This window comes from Canis lupus, chromosome 13 (assembly GCF_048164855.1).
Source record: "Canis lupus baileyi chromosome 13, mCanLup2.hap1, whole genome shotgun sequence".
Taxonomy (NCBI): Eukaryota; Metazoa; Chordata; class Mammalia; order Carnivora; family Canidae; genus Canis; species Canis lupus.
The window spans coordinates 58,129,201-58,150,689 of record NC_132850.1 but is presented as its reverse complement, the minus strand read 5'-3'; the positions used below and the strand labels follow the sequence as shown (position 1 = coordinate 58,150,689).

Sequence of the window (21,489 nt, the reverse complement as noted above, 5' to 3'; positions counted from 1 at the left end):
GAGATTGAGAAAGAAAGGAAGCCAAAAAAGCAAGTTTTTGCTGTGGGAGTCTAAATCTGTAGGGTCACTCTGGAAGTCAGTGTAGAAATGTGCCTCAGATTTAACCCTACCAAGGTTAAAGGAAACCAGAACATTCATACAATCGTGTTCATCAGTCACTAAGTGAAGGCATGTTCTCAAACAGGGGAGTCAGGGTTAATTTTCCAGCTTTTTTGGAATAGAATATCATCGTTGAGGGTAGAACAGGCTCTGACCTCAAAGTACGCGAACAAAAAGATACAAATGCTGTCATTTGGAATTTGGACTGGTGGTCCTAAAATAGGAAGGGCTGAGTACACACAGACAAAACAGTGTGTACTATCAGGGCCTGATAACCTGAGACAGGAACAAGCCTCGTTTTAACACAATTAAACTGACATACAAAACTGAAATAGAAATCAGGTTCCTTAAAGAAAACTGTCAAATTCCATTTCCATGAAACCCAAGCCTTTCATGATGCAAGTGGTCTATGAGACATATAAACAGTGACCTGTAACACCAAGATCTGCTCTAGAACCAAAATATACTTCATCAGAGTTCTACTGCAAACTTGACGCAGAAAAACAAAATGAAAATCTCTTTCCATTCCCTCTTTCGAATTCTGTTCTAATGCAATCTCTGAGGACAGTTCAATGTTTTACACATTCTCCTATTTTGTCATCAACCTTTCCTCCCCAGTTCTCTTTCTACCTCCTTGCCAGAGCTGAAATCTGCTCCCCACCCCCCATGGTGAGATACCCTTCCTGCCTTTGCCTGCATTCTGCTCTCAAATGCCACTTTCCCTTTTATTTTAAAGTCCTTTTTCCTCATCCTCTACCACTCATTGTCTCTTTCAATTTGGTCATCTTCCAAAATTCATTTAGAATGTTGGCACATGGTTCACATGTCCATGTAAGTAATATAGATAATGCTTGTTTCTCACAGTTTTTGAACGCTGTCAACTTGGCCCTCAGTTCACTTCTCTTCTTTATGTCCACAGCTGTCATGCCAAGTTTGCCATCATGCAGAATCACTCCACCTCTGAAAACTTATTCCATAATAAATGTTTTTCTAAATATAATACCAGTTATTCCAGTTTGTTTGTTTGTTTTTTAGTCTTCATCTCCTACAATGTTGTGTTTCTCAAGGGTCCTATAATATGTCATTTGCTCCTAATCTACAAATTCCTCATGTCATCAGTTTCTTCCCATTTATGCTAACCTGCTGTCAGTACCGTCAATCTCCTTGCCCTGATGTCACACTCAGCAAGAAACTCCCTGATCCTGAAAAAAATCTTTTTTTGCTCTTGTGTCAGAGCTGTTTGAAATTGTTAAATAAGAAGAGGGGGAGGAAGAAGATGAGGAAGAAGGCAGAAAAGAAAAAAATTTAAATCCAAAAGTGATACATATGTTTTCTCCATTATCTGTTCTTTCTTGGTATTCCTTCTTCCATTTTCTAAAAACTCTCAAATCTCTGCTGTTATCTTCAAACTCCCTATTCCAATGCCTACTCAGTCATTCTCAATGCATAATCATGCCTACCATGACACAGAGAAATTGGAAATTTTGATAAAGATATGCACATGTCAAAGGATCCATCCATACAAAATTAATTTTAATCATATTTATTATTATATTCCTGGTTTAAGGTATAATATTATAAATAATTATAATAAAACTGTAGTAATTGATTTCCATATCAGAGCACTTCACACGAAATACCTTCTTTAAGTATAATAATAACTTCACACAAAATACCTTCTTTAAGTATAATATATATAATAAGGTAGGTGTTATTATTAATATTACTAAAGTCTACACATTTAGTAAGTGGCACAGCTGAATTCAAAGTAAGGCTTAATCCATAAGAGACTCTTTATCACAGGAAACAAACTGAGGGTCGCTGGAGGGGAGGGGGTAAAGGTGGGGTAACTGGGTGATGGGCATTAAGGAGGGCATGTGATGTAATGAGCACTGGGTATTATATGAGACTGATGAATCACTGGCCTTTACCTCTGAAACCAATAGTACATTATACATTAATTAATTTAATTGTAAATAAATAAATACAACAAAGTAAGGTTTAGTTAATTCCAGAGCTTATGTCTTCAATTACTACAATATAATACCCAGAAAAACCTTGGTTCTCAAATCCTATGTCCATCTCTTGAGGATTGAGATCTGACCCTGGGTCTCTTATCTCTTCTGTACATGTAACTACTCTGATACTTTCTTCTCAGCAAAGAAATATGATCAGATTTCTTTCATCTTAAAAAAACAACAAGTCCTTCCTAACCCCATCAACTGTTCCATTTACTGCCTTCATCTCTTTTCTTTCACAACTGTACTTTGAGAGTCCCATTCTCCTCACTTCCTTGTTTGATCATTAACTTGTTACCAACAGCATGTATAGACTGGTTCACTACAATTGTCTATACCTTATTCAATCTTTTTCTCATGTGATCTCTCTTCATTACCTGAGCTCCTCCTTCTCAAAACTCTCCTTTTGTTTCTAGGATAGCATTCACTCCTTACCTACTTTCTTTATGGTCAGTCCTTTTCATCTTCCCTCTTGGACTCCCTTCCTCTGCCCAAACTTTAAATATTAGAGTTTGAGTTCCCCAGATTTCTCTCTCTAATCCCCTTCCTTTTTCCCTTCCCTCATTCTTCCCTCCTTCAGGCCCCCCTCCCTCCTTTCCTCCTTACTTCTCCTCTTCCCATCCCTCTTCTTCTTCTCTAACTCTCGCTTTTGGCCCCTATATTGCATCACTAGTCATACTATGATTGTGTATTTTCTCTTAACATTAAATTTTGAGTTCCTTGAATGCAGCAACTGCACATTTTATCTCCATTTTTATCTTTAGCACCAAGTTATATGACTAATTTGTGTTACTTATGGGAAAGTATGACACCATATTAGTCTTTTCTTTCAACATATGTGAATCTCAAGCAAATCTCAAATAGTTTCTAGGAAGAAATATACAAGATCTGCTGCTCTAAATTTTTATCTCTCTACTTCTTATTCCTTAGATTCAAGTATCTAGTCTACTTCATAACAGTTTTTAAACCATGAATGACCATAATTCCTATTCACTTCACTTAGATTGAAATACCTTCCTGTTCATTGTTTTTAATGTCAAAGCCCACTAACCAAAGACAACCCAAGAACACATCTATAGTCAAATATAAGATTTGTTGAGAGAAAATCCAAAGGAGAACCCACCCCAGAAGAACTATGGAGACTCTCAGTGAGGGGAAGTTGAGAAGGATTCCTTAAAAAGTTTGAACTTGTGCGAGATAACTCCACAGGAGGACTGGACTGAGGAAGGGGGTAGGGGCAATTGCAGTTTCGAGGCTCTCAGAAACAAAGGCATTTTGGTGATTGATTATCTTATTTTATCTAGAAAGCACAGGATTAAGACAAGACAAGGCCATTATTAAATTGTCTCTTTCTTGCTCCAGAAGTACTCTGCACCGATTTTGAACACTGTTTATGTTTTAAACCTTTGGGATCATTATAAACTAGTTGTTTCCCATCCATTTTTTTTTTAACTTTCTCGGTGTTTCTGTCTGATTTGAAAATGTAATTGTATGACTTTTCTATACTTCAAAGAATATTTACTCCCCTTTTGGGCCAGTTCATTTACATATGAGCTTATTTGTTTTTACATAATAAACATGTTTTATCAAAATACAGCATTATATGGAGAAAAGTATACAAATCATATCTGTACAACTTGATGACTTTTTACAAATTGAAAATACCAGGTAACCACTACTTGGATGCAACAATCATATATTACCAGCATCACACAAAACCCAAGTAATTGTTTTGTGTATCACCTAAAGGTAATCAATGTCCTTTCTTCTTTTGTTTTTCAGATTTCCTGATGTATAATTGACAAAATTGTAAGATATTTTAAGTGACAGTGTGATGATTTAATATAAGTATCAAAAGAATATTTTTAAAGGCAATTCTACTCCTTCAACTTCATGCTTCTAATGTTCTAAAATTACATTGGATTCATTTGACACAAATCTCTCTGTTGGACATTGTATAGGACACCTAAGAATTCATCCAGTACTTAACATTTCTACACTAACTAGTACCTCCATCTATTTGGTCCTTAATTATTTATCTTACATTTCACTTGGCTGCTTTTGGTGTCTATGTCTTTTCTCAGGAATCTGATGGAACATAAGGAAGACATCTTGTACTTGAATATCCTTATTACTGTTGTACAAATTTCCCACTTCTCCATAGGTTATTTTCTCTTAACACACATTTTGCTTCTAATCTTAAAGAAGAAAAATTCTCTCTTCTAAGAATCTTTTTTCCTACTCCATATTCTGTTACAATTGTGAGTTGTAATAGTGTTGTATGATGACAGATGGTAGCTATATTTGTGGTGAGCATACCATCATTTACAGAGTTGTTAAGTCACTATGTTGACACCTGAAATTAATGTAACCTTGTGTGTCAACTATACTAAATTTTTTTTAAAAAAGACCTTAAAATGTAAATTAAAATTTTTAAATTTTTAAAAAAGAAATGACTGAAATTTTCTTGCATAAATTAATATATGTAACCATAAAACACAAAATTAACATGTGTACCTTATTCAATGAGTAACAGAGACACTATGCATCATAATTTACTTTGTAGAGTTATCAGGATGCAGTTTTGAAAGAGTCCAAGACCACAGCCCTAGTGAATACTTCAGACTCTATAGATCAGCCAAATTCAATTTCTCAAATTTTAGGATCTGCATCTTTTGTATTTTGTTTTCATTTATTATTAATCAATAGAGAAGTTATAGAAGACATTTTCTTTTTAATAAGTGATGAAATTTTAGAGGCAAATGCTAAGGGCAAGGGTGCAAAATGGAGGCTATAAAAACCTAATCCATTGTGTGTATGGCATCAAAATACAGATACAGTTGCACTATATGCTTGTGGGGAATTATTAGTGATAGGTCGAGTGTGGAATATGAAAGAAAAGGATTTCAAAGTTAAAGAATTTTAAGCCAAGGAGAATGATGCAGTTGCTGTTGTATCATTAATATGAATAGGAATAATGTAATTCATATCTTCCTGGAGATCTATGAGGAAATAGAGAAATGGGACCAGAGCTTTCTGGGCAAATCAAAGCCAAAATACGAAATGATTATCTTCATCATAAAGGCAAAAGTTACAACCATGGAACAGAAAAAGAGGGTAGAAGGAAAAGAGACATAAATTCATTATTTTAGAAAAATATTATCATCTTCTTATTTAGATCAATATCTCTTTGAGTGGAATACAGCAGGGGGCTTTACTGTCAGTATAAACAATAAGAAGAGACCCACTCCTTCAATAAAGTTACTAAAAATATCAAATGAATGCTGTTTTAAAGACTTTCTAGTATGGACTCAGTGAATGCCTTTTATATTCATATATAGTTCTTAGTCAAATTTTTTTTCTCCCTTGCAATGGTTTTTATTTCTGATATCCTTTTGCAGCCTTATGGATGTGCCATTCTGCTTGTTGACTTAATCATGCCCACCTGCCTCTGTTCTTCCTTCCTTTTTCTTCAACGAGTTAAAATCCACCATGCACAAAGTGCCTGATGTCACAATAATGTGAAAAGATAAGAGAACCTGTTAAAGCACAGTCAGAGGAAGCAGAGTGTAACTAACACCAAGAGTGCCACAAGGGAGCATATCAAACACAGAAAAGAAACCAACATTTTCAGTATCTGTCACATACTGTACTGTAGTACATCCTCATTTCTACATATGCTGCTATTTACCTGACAGCCCCTAAGAGCTCTTTGGGAGCCACCGTGATTTCTCAGATAAATATGTATTTCCGTTTTTGTGCTTTCTTCAGAACTCATTTTAATTACCCAGTAGACATTAGCAATGTCTTCCCAGCTGTTACTTCTTATTATGTCCTGTAAATGAGCCTTTTGGCTCTTTTTAAAAATACATCTTTGACCTAAAGATGATGAAGGTGCTCAAGCAGTTGTGACAATAGGCAGAATAAATTCTCAGTTGAGAAATGAAATAGGCAGCTTTTCTAAAAATTACCCTGGTCTGTGCCTTCCACACTGAATACACATTGCATTTTAGATTTTCATGAATTATATCCCTACAGTATTTAAAATAAAACCTACATAGGCTTAATGAAAATCTCTCTGGACTCCACTTTGAATCTATGTAGGAAAATCCTTCAGCTCACTAAAAGGGACAAGAATGAAAAATAAAACAAAGATGTAGTCATAAACTACCTTTCTGCTTAATGTTTCACATCATGTTGTTATGCCCCTTTGACTATGGATAAAACATTTATATTAAATAAAACAAATTTTACTCTATGATTTCAAAGATCAATGATTCATTTGGTCCATCAAATTTGAAAAGGTTTCTGTCAAATAGGAATAAATGCAAGTACATAATAAATTATATTGTAATACACTCATATGTACAACTAAAAAGAGTTTTCTTCTAATTCAATTGCTTTTACAAATCCTTTTTTCTCAGACAACTGAAAAGAAATTTGGAATTGGGTAGTCCCTCTCTTCATGAGAAACCTCAAAAAGAATTTTAAGAAAACTCTGGTTATTCTCTGTTAGTCTTCTTTTCTGTTCCAAGATTGTATTTCTAAAAACACAGAAGTCCATCTGAGAACATTTTTTTTTCATTTTGTAGCAAATAGAAATTTATCCTGCAACTCCCTACAGAAACCTGAGAGAAAATCAATGATCACTTTGACAAGAACAATGCCACTTTCTTTTGAACAGGTCCCCTAGTTCCTAGTAACCTGTTCTCCCAGGACAGTTTATTTAAAAAGCAGACCAATCACCTCTGAGTTTGCTCAATACTCTGGTTACCAATCACACATAGCATACAAGAAACCTAAAACCGCACAACTACTAGGAAGCTTTTTCATAGTGTGCTGATTCCGTGAGGAAGAATCATGTTATTCGTCTAATACAAAAAGCAGCAGCTACTGTGACCATTCCCATTTAGATTTGTCTGTGAAGTCTGGATCAGTAAATGGAGTGAGACACATTATTCTTTCTTAGGAGATGAGTCACTATAGGATATTTTTTGGTCTTTTAAGGCAAACTAATGGGGTTTTGAATCCTGATTCCACCACTTACTTTGAGACTTTGTATTCTTGGATGTGTTAATTCAATCCCAGAGCTGCAGTTTGACCATATAAAAAATGCAGATAACAAGAACAAAAAGGATGGTTCTGTTCATTTGTTTAGATGATGCTTATGAAATCTTTAGTATAAGGCCTAATACATGGTTAGTCCTCAGGAAAATTGAAAATTATTCTTATTGCTGTTGTTACATTATCTGCTTCATTTAGAGAAATGACTTATAAATATATATTGAAAAATCTTCAAGGATAGTGTGAAAACCTGAATACACAATGGCCGAGATGCTATAATTTGTCTTTAAAATTTTGAAATATTTCTATGGATTTACAAAAATTAATGGATTTATAGCCTAAATCTATAGCTCTACAAGATCTTTAAAGTTTTTATTGCATTAAAGGGGAAAAAAAAGAGGCAATATTTGAGATCTGGGATAAAAGCGCAGAGTATCGGGAACAGGTAAAGCAGAGGTCAGGTTTACCTTCTCCAGATATATTGATGTCTGTGATTGTTCATTGCAGTGCCAAAGCTGCCTTCTTAAGAACCCACATTGTGTACTTAATCCTCAGCTGAAACTCCACTTCTGGAAAAACTATTCATGGATTGAGTCTTCCCCCCGTGAAGTTCTTTCTTTTCTCTCTCAAAGTTATTTCCAGCTATAATATAAGACTTGTGAATTGGCTGCTTCTTAGTAAATCTATGTCATTATAGCAATAGGTAATAGGCAGGTAGTTACAAGAGAGGAAGAGGAATTGCCGCAAGCTAGTACTGCTCTAAGTGCTTTTCATGTAACGACTCATAATCCTGGTGACAACCCTGCGAGATAGAACTATTGTGACCCCTATGTTATACAGGAGGGGACACAGACCCAGGGAATGTAAGTAACTGGCCCAAGGTAATGGCTCATAAATGATACACTCAGGCAGCATGGCTCCATGGCACTTAAACAGGACACTACACTGTCTCAGTGAGAAAGAAAAACATGACAACTAATTTAGTATAAAATTGATTCTTAAATTTTTACTTTGTTATGATAGTAAATCCATTTAATAGCTGAGATCACTGGAAACAGATAAAGTAAGTGAGCTACCCAAGATCTCAGAGCTTTTTAGAGATGAAGGCTGGATGACAACCCAGATTTTCTTTCTCCAAGTGCTCTTTTTGTTCTTCTGAACTACAGCACAATCATTGCAAAATGGAATAGCAAGGAGTCTGCAGACTGCTTTGGTGACTACGTTTTACCTGGAATGAGCAGATTTGTTCACTTCTAGAAATAAACAGAATATTGAAAGACGAGCATTGAAACCCCAAGGGTTAAATTTATTATTTAAAGCACAAAACTTTAAATAATAAATATAGATATTATGTTGATTAAGTAAAATTTAAACAAACTCATTGAATTTGGATAGAGAATATCAAGATAAATTCCAAGATAGGAATACACATTTTGAGATAACTATAAGAACAATTCACCAAGAAAAAAAAGAACTTGCCTAATTTGCTCCAATCTTTCAGAAATATAACTGCTGTAACTTTAAAATATGCTATGAGCTAGAGGAATCTTTTAAGTATATATCCGGCATAGAACAAGCTGGTAAAATAATCCTGAACTATATAGATCATTACTGGTTAATTAAATTGTTTCATAGATTCACAATTGATAAAGCAACGTTACAACAACATTTTATTAGATAAGAGAAAAAGGAAAGAAAATTAAACTATTAGTGTGTTGAATATTATGCAAGGCTTATTAAGAAACATAAATTTAGTTTCTGTGATAGGGCTCAGATGAGAGGTAAGATAAATATATAGAAGTCGGCTCTTCCTGTTTACAGCAAAGTATCAACTGTAGCATAATTAACATGAGTATAATGCTTAACCACCATTACAAATACTGTCAACAATCAGCTGTGAGATATAGGTCAAGTTACTTAAATTGAAGGAATCACAGTTTCCTCATTATTCAGATTAAAGATATACAAGATGATATCCCAGATTCTTCCTAGTTCTATTTTCTACAGAAAACTGGTGAATACAGGGACAATAATACCAATTAATAGTGAACAATAAGAGGAACCAACCATTTAGACTCTATTATTTATGCCATGGTATAGTTTATGAGTTACATAGATAAATAATGAGTCTACTTAGGAGTTTGTTATTTATTCAGTCAACAAATGTAGTTGAAAACCTATTTACCTGCCTATGTTCAAAGGGTTGGGAATACAGTGCTGAGTAAGACATAATGTTTCTCCTAAGGAAGCAACATACTGTATTTTTAAATTTCTGGGACGCCTAGGTTGCTCAGTGGTTGGGCATCTGCCTTTGGCCCAGGGTGTGATCCTGAAGTCCTTGGATCAAGTGCCCCATCGGGGCTCCCTGCATGGAGCCTGCTTCTCCCTCTCCCTCTGCCCCTCCCCCTGCTTGTATTCTCTCTCTCTCTCTCTCTCTCTCTCTTTCTCTCATATAAATAAAATTTTAAAATCTTTAAAAAGAAAATAGAACACTGAAGATGGAAGGAAAAAGGTGTACAATGACACTAAATAAAAAATGCCCTTGGGAGCCTCATGCTCAGGGTCAGAAAAAGAATAATATTCTTTTAGAAAGTGAATTAAATAGTGATTCATAAAATTAGAAAATGATTATGTTCTCTTAGTTAGTATAGGGGTCTCTCTGGTGAGCATCCACCAGAGAACAAAAGACTTTAGAAGCAGAACTGATTTTTATCCAAATGTCCCCTCACAGGGGACATTTTAAATGTCAGTCTGAGGTTTGCTGATGGCCCGATCAAATGTCAGGCCATTGGCTGTAGTCCATGAGTCTGGTAGTTTCACGGTCTTCCATATGCCCACCAAAAATGGCCCTAACTACAGCAGTTCCTGTCAGGGCTTGGGGACAAAGGCTAGCAGGAGCATACGTAGATAATACATAAATGCCAAAAATATGTTCAGTAGTGGAGCCATAACAATGGAGGCCCAGAGGGGCTCACAGGGTCCCGTTTGTAGTCAGACTTGGACAAGGGTCCCGGTGGTGGTGGCCTCAAACCAAAATTAGACAGTATTATGTTTTTTACTTATTTTGGTGCTAAGGGTTGCAGGGTCCACAGTCACTTGTCCATTGTCCACAAGGCCCAAGAAATGCCATTCTCTCCACTGCCCCACTGAACCCTAGCCTTGGCGTAGGACCTCTGGTCATTCCTGGTGACTAAGGGCTATCAGCTTAATCCTTAATCATGTTTATTTTTAAAGTCAAGAGGTCTGGACAAAAGTGAGAAAAGTCCTCAGACCTATCCGTAGGCTCACAGGGAAGGATGGAGAGAACACCCATGTCAGCTACAAGGGCCACGTGTCAGGATTTGGCCACAAATTTTGTTGGCGAGGGAGTGAGTTGAGCAGCTGGCCAGATGCAAACAGTTGGTTTTCCAGGAGTCTGGACTTCCTGAGAGGGGGCGGTACACTAAAAGCAGTGGCTGCTACTCCTTGCATTCTGTTATCCTGGCAGCAGCTGCTTTCGGCGCACTCTGAAGAGAGAAGGTTTGCAGTAATATGCCCCATGTCATTCCACTCTTCTTTACTAGCTTCAGCAAAATTATCCCTATGGAGGATCTAATTAAGTCTCTAAGGTCTCTTTGGGACCATCGGACAAAGCAATTGCAAAGAGCTCTACATCTTTTTGTTTGTTTTTCCCCTTAGGAAGTTTCAATAACTTACTGCAGTGCAGAGTATTTATCAATGCGAGGGTTCTGCTTAGAGTCACTCTGCTGCTGAGAGCCCACTGATTATCTTGAGATTGGTGGAGGGCCCTAAGCAGTAGATAGGGAACTGTTTCCTTGGCTTTCTCTGAACCTCTCTGTTGTATGTCTAATCTGACCTACTGAGGGAGGTTAGCCAGAGTCAAGGGCTAAAGAAAAAACAAAAACAAAAACTAAGAACACAATACCCTAGCATCCTCTAAGAATGCCCCATGGCTTTTTCTAGTACTTCCCAAGATCACTGGCAGAAAGCCCCACAGAACCCTCAAACTCTTGCAAACAAGCCACAAGCATTGTCCTAGAATGCCCCCGTGGACTCTTCTACTACCTCACAAAAGTATCCCATGGGATTTTCAGGCATTTTTGCTCTTCTAGAATGGCATTATCCTTAATCAGTTATCCTACTGACAGAGCCAATTCAACATATGATCAGGTTAACTAGAGAGAGCTGAACTAGCAAGTGCACGATGAACCAAAATTAAAGCATCAGTAAAGACTTTAATCACTTATTGGGAGAGCATAATTAAAAGACTTAAACCAGAAACGGCACCAAAGTTCCACCTCCCTTCCATTTTTCCCCATGGAATAAACCACCAGTGAAGGGTTAGATAAATGAGCACAGAAGTGGAAGTGGTCTCATTTTTGAGGTAGCCCCAAATAAAGACTCCTGCGGTTTTATGGACCCTGCAGTAGTAGCTGAGGGTGAGAAGAAAAGGCTAGGAATGGAAAAGAGGCATCCAAATGTAGGTGTCTAGGGTAAGAGCATGGCCAGCCAGGGGTTGCTGAGACCCCAGCTGCAGTGTACTGGCTATGCACCAAGCTGGGGTGAGGGCGAGTACACAGAGGGTGGGGGGAGCTGTTCCTGTGAGGCCTGCCAGGTCAGGCCCAAACAATCACACATAAGTTTTCTGGTCAGGAGCAAGAATTGTCAATATGGTTTGATTAGAAGTTAAATTTTCATCCTATAGGTAATAGGAAACCAAAGAAGGTTTTAAGGATGGGAAAAGTCATGGGCTCCTTTGATATTTTTAAAGATTTTATCTATTTATTCATGAGAGACACACAGAGAGAGGCAGAGACACAGGCAGAGGGAGAAGCAGGCTCCCTGCCAGGAGCCTGATGTGGGACTCGATCCCAGGACCCCAGGATCAGCCCTGAGCCAAAGGCAGACACTCAACCACTAAGCTGCCCAGGTACCCCTGATGTTTTTTAACAGGAATTATGGAGCATGGGATAAAGTGGAGAAAAACAGGCCAGGAGAGAACTTTACAATCATCCAAACAAATCCAATTCTGAATTATGATTGCAGCAAGAGGGTGAAGAAAAGTATTAAAGTAAACAATTCAAGGATGAATTCAAGAAGACTTGTTAAACAATTGGATATGGAAGGTAAAAGGAGAAAATAAATAATTGTCAATAGCAAATGTTTTAGCTTGGGAGTTAGGGCATTGGGTCTCTTTAGCAAAGATGAAGAATATAAGAAGAATAAATTAAGAGAGAAGTTTATAATTGGCTGGAAATTAACTTAATAATTTTTTTATTATTTTGATAGCTAACAAAGGCCTTGAGTTAATATATGAGTTGGAACCTCTAAATTGATATGGGAATTAGCAGGTAGATAATTATGCCAATTATCCACATAATGTAGTAAAAAGTAAATGTATGCCATTCTTATCTGAGCATTTATAAAACCCCGAATTACCACTTGAATTTTAGGAATAATGACATAATTTCTCATTTTGCTATGTTCACAAGTTTAAAGAGAATGACCATCTAAATATGAAAATGACTCCAGAAAAAAATTTTCATTATATAGCATGCCTACAAAGTAATAAAACAGATATACTGTTTATTTGGTAAAAAGACGAAAGGAAGGAAGGAAAGACAGAAAAGACACCTATAATGGAATTGTTTCAATAATTTATTTACATTTGACATTATTTTTCTCCCGCATATAACTTTTATAAATTTTAGGGAATGTCTAGTAGTTTCACATCCACTTAACTGCTATGATAGCTTACATCCTAAATTTTTCTAAAATTAGCCAATTACCCTAAGCAACCGACATGACTTACTCATGTGACCCTATTCTGGCTTATACAGCCTTCCTCCCAATTACAAGGTTTTCTTTGCCTCTTACTTAGCTCAAAGTTACGAAAATCTTCCTTTTTAACAAGTATATATTTTTTTGATTTTACAATACCTGTCTTAATGTGTTCAGTTTTCCTCTTTCTTAGTCACTACTTTTTTGATAAACCATGCTCGCATCCTGTGGCATTGTTAATCTTATTTACCTTTGAACTTATATATACCAGCATTTGTCCTATACTTAGTGTTATGAATTATCTGAGGACAGATAAATCTTGCCTTATTTACTTTGTGTTTCCCAAAGCTGGGTCAAAAAACATTTGCGGATAAATGAACGAAGGATTGACATTTTGTCAAGATGAAAGATACATCCATTGTATTTCTAAGAGTGAATAGAACTGAGATAAAATAAGAAAAACAAGGCAGTATGTGTTTGACTATTGCTTCCAATTTCTGAAATGAATTTCATTCTCACATTCCAGGCCTTAAAACTTTAACAAACTGAAATTGATTCTGCCTAAACAAAACAAAACAAAATGGTATAAATAGTTCTCCTACCAAAAAAAATGTTTTAATTCTACTTTCACCTATACTTTTATTAATCTTCCTGTAAAATAGATTCTCAAATTTGAGTATATTGAGGTTTAATTTACCTTAGAAACTTAAGTATACATATTCAAATATTAGAAGAAAGAGAAGGCTTGTGGGATTTGGAAGTGTGGTATTACAGGCTTAGCCCTACCATGGAGGAGAAAATGAAACTTTCTTCCTACAGCATTTCATGGTAGTTAACCATAAAATAAAATTGACAGGTTGCCAACACTGTAAAAAATCCTATACAAATATAGGTCATGGTGTTCAGCCCCCAGTTATGTCTCTTGATAGCAATAGTTCTGAGCATTCAATTGGTTTAAACTCTGTTTTGGAATGTCAGCCTGGGTTGGCAGACACTTAGAACAGGCTGACATAGAAAGTCAAAGCTTAATAAGACCACTCAGAAAGCAACAAATCACAAGGGGCTCATTATTGCACCAAATATGTAACTATCAGTTCCTCAACAGAGGCCCTTACCTGATACGGTTTTGAACAATTTCCTGGGATGTATAAGGCAATAAAATAAAAGACTCTGGGTGATATGTTCCTAATCAGAGTTTCCCATGTAATAGTAATATGTCCCCATTTATCATTTGGCCTGCTTGTCACCCACTTACTATATACTGTCTCAGACATTCTTAGCCTACTACAGGAAACTGATTCTACACTCTATCGTGATGAATGACTTGCTCTAGACTCTCCGAGCTTTCCTTTCTTGGATCAGAGTCACATGCATACTTGCTGCCAAATGGATTTCAATTAATCCACTGAGAAGGGGGAAACTGTTTGAAAAAAAGAAAGATAAATTAACCAAGAATTTTAAGCATCTTTTAAGTGCTTATCTCTGTGTAAGGCAATGCTGAGGGAGGAAGAAAAGTTTTAGACATAGTCCTTGCCCTCCAGAAGCTTATAACCTAACCGTGGAGAAGCATAAAATTAAGAATAAGTTAAGAGCTAAACTGCATGACACACAAATAAGATTTAAGCAAATATGAGAAGAATAATAGTCAAACTATTAGACAAATAACTCCCAGAGCAACAGGATTCCCTGTAATTCCATCTCTTTCCCATTTTCCTAGATTCTGTGCTATGCAGCATCATAAAATGCTTATTTTAGAGAATGTCTGGTACTTTCACATCTACTTAACTGCTATGATAGCTTATGTCCTAAAATCTAAGGACCTTGAAACCAAAAGGACTCATTTTTGTTTGATTCCATTCTGGCAGATTGGAGGTTTAGAATTTAATTTTTTTCTTTATAAGTTTTAAATCAGAACTTTTGAATAAAAAGTAGTTTTTGTTCAACAAACACGGAAACATCTTTGGAGTAAGTCCTAGGAAAAACAGAGGTGGCAAAAGTGCGCTCGGCTATCTGGAGACTGTGCTATTAACTGACACCAGAAACTAATGAAAAATATCATCTAATCTGACATAGGCCAGAATGGATTTAAATTGGGTGAAGACATGTTACATTCATTCAAAAATATTGAAAAGAAAATTCAGTCCACAGAGAGAAAATGTCTGTCAGGCCTTATAAATCCTGTTTCTAGAGCTTAAAAGAAAGTATGATTCAAATGTGATTTATATTATAGTTATGTACACATAACTCTTCACAGCGATAGGTTTGTAAAGCGAGGCAAAGACACTGCTTCTAAGAACAATTTTTCAGCATTATATAGATACACATATAAATACAAAAAAATCAAGGCCACGATTTCAATTAAGATTTGATATTTAATTGAGACACTGAAATGCCAAAAGATGTTCCTGGAACTGTCTTGGTTCCTGGAACTATAGCCAGAGATGAGCTATTTGCTAATATAGCAAGTGGTTCTATGTAAGAACGTGTTTATACATAGGTGTATCTATGCATGCATGTATGTGTGTGTGTAAACTTCTAATAATCCTGAAACTCCACTTGTAATAATTTGACAATGGGATTTCATCATAAACAATGACAGTTAATATTTGCTTTAAAAAGGAGTGTGAAGGGGATCCCTGGGTGGCGCAGCGGTTTGGCGCCTGCCTTTGGCCCAGGGCGCGATCCTGGAGACCCGGGATCGAATCCCACATCGGGCTCCCGGTGCATGGAGCCTGCTTCTCCCTCTGCCTGTGTCTCTGCGCCTCTCTCTCTCTCTGTGACTATCATAAATAAATAAAAAAAAAATTAAAAAAAAAAAAAAAAGGAGTGTGAGGGATGCCTGGGTGGCTCAGCGGTTAAGCGCCTGCCTTCGGCTGTGTTTTTCCCTAAGAATGCTTGCCACCCACTAAATCAGTTAATGTATGCACCATTTTTTTTCTCTGTACTGTGGGATGGCTATAACTAAAATGTCTGTGACCACATGGAAATTAAATCCTGTTAGCAAAGATATTCCATTCTGTTTGGGGGAGCAAAATGCAAAGGCCTCTGTGAAGCAGTACTCTTTCTATTTTAGTTTGTGAAATTTGGTCATGGTAAATCCCTACCTGAGTCATCCAGGAAGTGAGATTAGGGAAAAAAAGTCATGAGGGGGGAACCCTGCATCTTAAAAAGAGAAGTAAGTCCAGATGAAGGAGATGAATAGGACGGGCATATCCCCATGATATTTTATCCTAGTGTTGGAAGATGACAAACATGGGAGTAAGCACTGTTTTTGAAAGTAGAGAATATATGGCAGAGACTGTGGTTTCTGCTTATTCTTTAAGTCGTCTTTAAACCCTCTCAAAGAGAGTGATATCTCCCAGCCACCCAAGGCATATAGAGACTTTTGGAGACACAGGAGAACCTCCAATTTAGCACCCAGAGTAAAGGTACCTAGTGGGATAGAGTCACTCCTACAGAAGGCAGGCAAGGATCTCTTTCCAGAACTGAGCCTTAGAACTGAGTTAAGAAAGTACACTCTAAATGCGAGTCTCAAGGAGTCATTTCACAACCTGCAAAACAGGAGACTTGAGAACTAAGTCAAAGGAAACCTGAAATATCCCTATTCGCCTGGGACTCCCCAGTTTTAACCTTGAAATTCCTGTGGCTCAGGAAATTCTCCAGTTCCAGACAAACCGGATGGTTGGGTAGGGACCACTTCGTCGAGTGTTAGCGGATACCTCTCCGAAAAGGTGACATTTTGAGCAGAAACCTTCTTGAAGTGACCTGAATTCACTGGCTCATGGAAGCCCACATTCTAATCTTGAGGTGTTACTTTATCTTCCTTAGGCCTTTTCTGTCTTTTAGACCTTGACTTCCACAGGGTTGACTCCTTTTTCACACTCAGCCACCTCTTCAATTTCACAATTACAGAAATTACATCAAGCATTGAGAAATTCTGTTGACTTTACTGGAGATAGGTAGTTGCTCACCTACAGGGGGGCACATCATAGAGCCTTACAGCCTTTGGGGGGCTATCTGATCTTTTCACTTCCACTCCACTGCAAAGAGGTTACCACTTCCTAAAACACTGTATATTTGGTTATTTGTTTAAAACATAGCTCCATTAGGGCACAAACTGTCTATTTTCTGAACTAATGAATCTGCAGGGTCTAGCATTTGTTAGGCGTTCAGTAAGTTTTAATTGAATTAATAAATTAACTGGAGAGATTTAAATTGATTTTAACCAGGACGAAGTGAAAACCTCAAATGACATCAGGAATATGTTATTTTGAGTTAATTAGGAAATATTCAGTGGGGACAGTCAGCATGGTGTTGTGCCACCTACATCCTCCTTCAAAGAAAGCCTTGCTGCCCACTCCTAGGGAATGTTCTCAGCAGACAGCCTCCAGCCTTTAGTTGTTCAGGGTCTGTCTTAGCTGCAGAGACATCCAAGATCACACTCTTTTCAGCATGGCTTATATCCAGTGACTGAGCAGACTAAGATTCCAAGAATCTGGCCTCATTTAGCCAGTGCAGGACTCTTTTGAAGTCAGTAATTGGCCTAGACCACCACGTATGTCAGCTGAGACTTTGTTAGGCTTGCACGAAGGTCCAACATTTCTCTCAGCCCAAGCATGCTTCCTCTCCCTTTTTTTATGATTGTGGATGCTTAATGATCATTTTACACATCTAATTGTGTTCTCTGCATCTGTTCCTGTAGAAGGCAACCTGTGGTAGACAGGCTGTGGCACAGAGAATAGACATATAAATGTGGACGTGTCAACTGGGGAGGGACCACCATAGGCATGAACAGTGAAACTTTAAGAATCCATGATATCCTCTAAAAGCTGTGAGAAATAAGAATAGAGGTGAGAAATAGCAAGAGAGGATCAAATGGGAAACCAACACTGAAGAAATGGAAGGAGAATTCATAATGTGGCAGAGTGATCCAGGAACAGAGTTGGAACAATGGCCACCAAACTTAAATGACCATTGGTGTCCTCAAGGAGAAAAACAATTGGGGGTGGGGTAGATTTCAATTATCATGTTGTGAAATGAGTGAACAAGAAATGGAGGCAGTTAAGGATAACCTTTATACTCGAGAACTTTGGGGGAAAGAAGAGATAATTGGTACGATGGGAAGAAATAGGTAACAAGAAGGGTGGAGAGAAGAAAAACAACAGCAAAAGGCAGACATGTCAGGGAGCACAGATAGCAGCAGAGATTAAAAGCAGCAACAGGAAAGCAAGTGACAATCACTGCCAAAAGTGATATGTAAGAGAAGAGCAGGGTGTCAGTGGAGAGAATTTAGGAGGAAAAAAAACAAAAATCTTTCTGTAGACCAGACACAGTTAAACCTAAGAACCCTTTTAGGAAATATGGAGGATACCTACGTGAGACTTTTTTCCCAAGTAAAAAACAAAAAAACAAAAAAAACCCCATGAGCTATTCAAACAAGGCATCAAAGGCATCATCAAGTTTGAAACCTTATAGGCTACTACCCTACTACCCTTATAGGGTATAGACCCTAAGTCTAACAGGTAATGTTTTGTGAAGAGTTCAACATGCACTGTTGTTTTTGTTTTTTTTTTTTTTTTTTAAGATTTTATTTATTTATTCATGAGAGACACAGAAAGAGAGGCAGAGACCCAGGCAGAGGGAGAAGCAGGCTCCCTGCAGGGAGCCCGATGTGGGACTCCATCCTGGGACTCAAGGATCCCGCCCTGGGCTGAAGGCAGGAGCTCAACCGCTGAGCCACCCAGGCGTCCCATCAATGTGCACTGTTAAAGGCAGCTGTGCATCACCTATTAATGACAACATAGGCATCTGTGTCTTGATTTTTTTCTTTGCCTTTTTCTTCCTTTTATTTGCTCTCTACAGAATTTGCATTGGTTTTTAGCTATATTTTACATGGAGTAATATACAATTTAAAGTCTTAATGTTTGGAGACCATTTTAACTTACCATTTTAAGCTGACCAAATCACATGACTAAATGTGTAATACTTCAAAATGAGTAGTCTCTTTAACTAGGTGTGAAATGCTAGTCAAGTGAAGGAAAACATCGTATACCACCAAATGTGTGATTAAATTTAGAATAGGATGGATGGTGGGAAGGGCAGAGAGACATGCTTTAAATTCTTGTAAATTATTTTTAGTTCCCATAGCTATAAAGGAATATAAAGCTATGTTTTTCTCCAAAAAACTGATTTCTTTTCAAAGAGTTCCTTGTATTTTTCCTTTGTCGCCTTAACAAAACTGAAATAGCTGATATCTTAAGTAGAATTCAAGAAATGTCTCCCCAAGATTCCAGTCCCCTGGTTTTTCAGTCAAAACTACCCTTAGGTACTTCTGGGAAGAAAACTGCAGAGGCGGTTGCGGTTACTAACCAGCTAATTATAAAAATAGAAAAATTTAAAAAATAAAAATAAAAAAAATGACTAAAAACAGAAAAATTAATCTGGCTTATTTGAGTGGGCTTGATATAATCACATGAGCCTTTAGGAGCATAAAAGGAAGGCAGAAAAGTCAGTCAGACAAATGCCAAAGAAGAGAAAGGCAACAGAGAGATGAGCGGAGGGGGGTCAGAGAGATTTAAAGTATGAGGACTTGATTCATCATTGCTAGCTTTGATGATAAAGGGGACCACGAGCTAAGGAATGTGGAAAACCTTTACAAACTAAGAACAGAGTCACTGACAACTAGCAAGAGAACAAGGACCAACATCCTACAATCTCAAGGAAATGAATTCTATCAATCGCCTGAATGAATGTGAGAGACATTCTTCCCTAGAGCCTCCAGAAAAGAATGCTGTCCAGCTAAAACCTTGTTTCTGGCCTTTGGAGATCAACCCAATAACCAGCTGATCCACACGGTGCCAGATTTCTGACCTGCGAAACTGTGCGATAATAGATAGATGTTGTTTTAAGCTGTTCAATTTGTGGTAACCTGTTACATCAGCAATAGGTAACTGCTAAATAACATTGCAGTTTGCACTCTCAGTTAGGTCTTTCTTGCCTAATGGAGGTGGAATTTCCATCCAATAATTCCGGATTCCAATCCCAATTTGTTCTAAACTTTATATGTGCCATGCATAATGCATTTGAATTGATAGGTGTTGTTTCTCCCTTTATAACATTAAAAAAAGGGATCCCTGGGTGGCGCAGCGGTTTAGCGCCTGCCTTTGGCCCAGGGCGCGATCCTGGAGACCCAGGATCGAGTCCCACGTCGGGCTCTCGGTGCATGGAGCCTGCTTCTCTCACTGCCTGTGTCTCTGCCTCTCTCTCTCTCTCTCTCACTGTGTGCCTATCATAAATAAAATAAAAAAAAAATAAAAATAAAAAAACACTGTCCATACTGTGCAAAAAAAATGAGTTACTATCACTGAGACCCCTGGAAGAACAATGACCTATAAACTGAAAATGTTATCAAGTGGAAAAATAAACATCAATTAAATACATCCCCACCATGGGATTAAATTATGTTTTTTTTAAGATTTGATATATTTATTCATGACACACACACACACACACACACACACACACACAGAGGCAGAGGGAGAAGCAGGCTCCATGCAGGGAACCTGATTTGGGACTCGATCCCAGGTCTCCATGATCACACTCTGGGCCAAAGGCAGCCCTCAACTGCTAAGCAACCCAGGCTGCCCTAAATTATGGCTTTTATCGAGTACGCCAGGTAGTGCTTAAAATTTCTTGGAGTCCACTAAAACAATCCAACTTGAATGGAACATAAATGTAAAGTAGGACTTGTAAAAAGAACACCTTTATAATGAGAATATAACAGTTATCATTTAAGCAAAAGTTAAATATTTAAGTGTTTGTTTTGTTTTGTTTTTACAGAGTGGAAGAGAGAAAGCTCACACACGCACATGTGAGCTGTGGGGAGGGGCTGAGGGAGCCGAGGGAGAGAACCTCAAGCAGTCTCCACACCCAAAGTGGAACCAGATGTTGAGCTCGATCCCATGACCCTGAGATCATGGCCTGAATCAAAATCAAGGGTTGGATGCTTAATCAGCAGAGCTACGCACACACCTAATTTTTAAGGTTTTAAAAACACTTAAGAACACTAAGTATTCTTTCACCTCTTGGCAACAGAAATGAAAACACTGGACTAGAAGCATTATAGCCTGACAACGACGCACAGAATACACACACTCTGAATGCGCTCTGATTGATTTATGGTTCTTAGATTCATTGCTGGTTTACTATCTCCCTTTAGTTTGTGTTAATCTTCTGATTCCTGATTGTAAATCCAGGATACTAATTACTAAGCATGGTAATTTCTTAAATATATTTATTTAATGTCCTAATGGCCACTAGGGACCAGTGTGTTATTTATTACCCATCTTGAAAGAAAAGAACAAATGATGTCAGGCTCTGTCTATCTGGAATGAATCAACTGTATGCTCGGCGATCCCATCTTAAGTATAGTTCTCTTAGAGGTGACTAGCAAATAATTAACACGATTTAGTCTATGAATGTCATCATTCCACGTTCTCTATATTCTGATGTTTTGCTCTAATATAAC

The 21,489-nt window shown here is 37.5% G+C and overlaps 1 long non-coding RNA gene across 1 annotated transcript in view; it reads left to right on the top strand.

The window, feature by feature from the left end:
- The window catches only part of LOC140602259 (uncharacterized), a 57,000-nt gene extending 35,731 nt beyond the window's left edge, over positions 1-21,269 (top strand). Inside the window, exon 3 of the long non-coding RNA XR_012005230.1 lies at positions 20,802-21,269. This is a non-coding gene — a long non-coding RNA (uncharacterized lncRNA). The remainder of the gene's footprint in view (positions 1-20,801) is intronic.
- Positions 21,270-21,489: the final 220 nt, after the last annotated feature.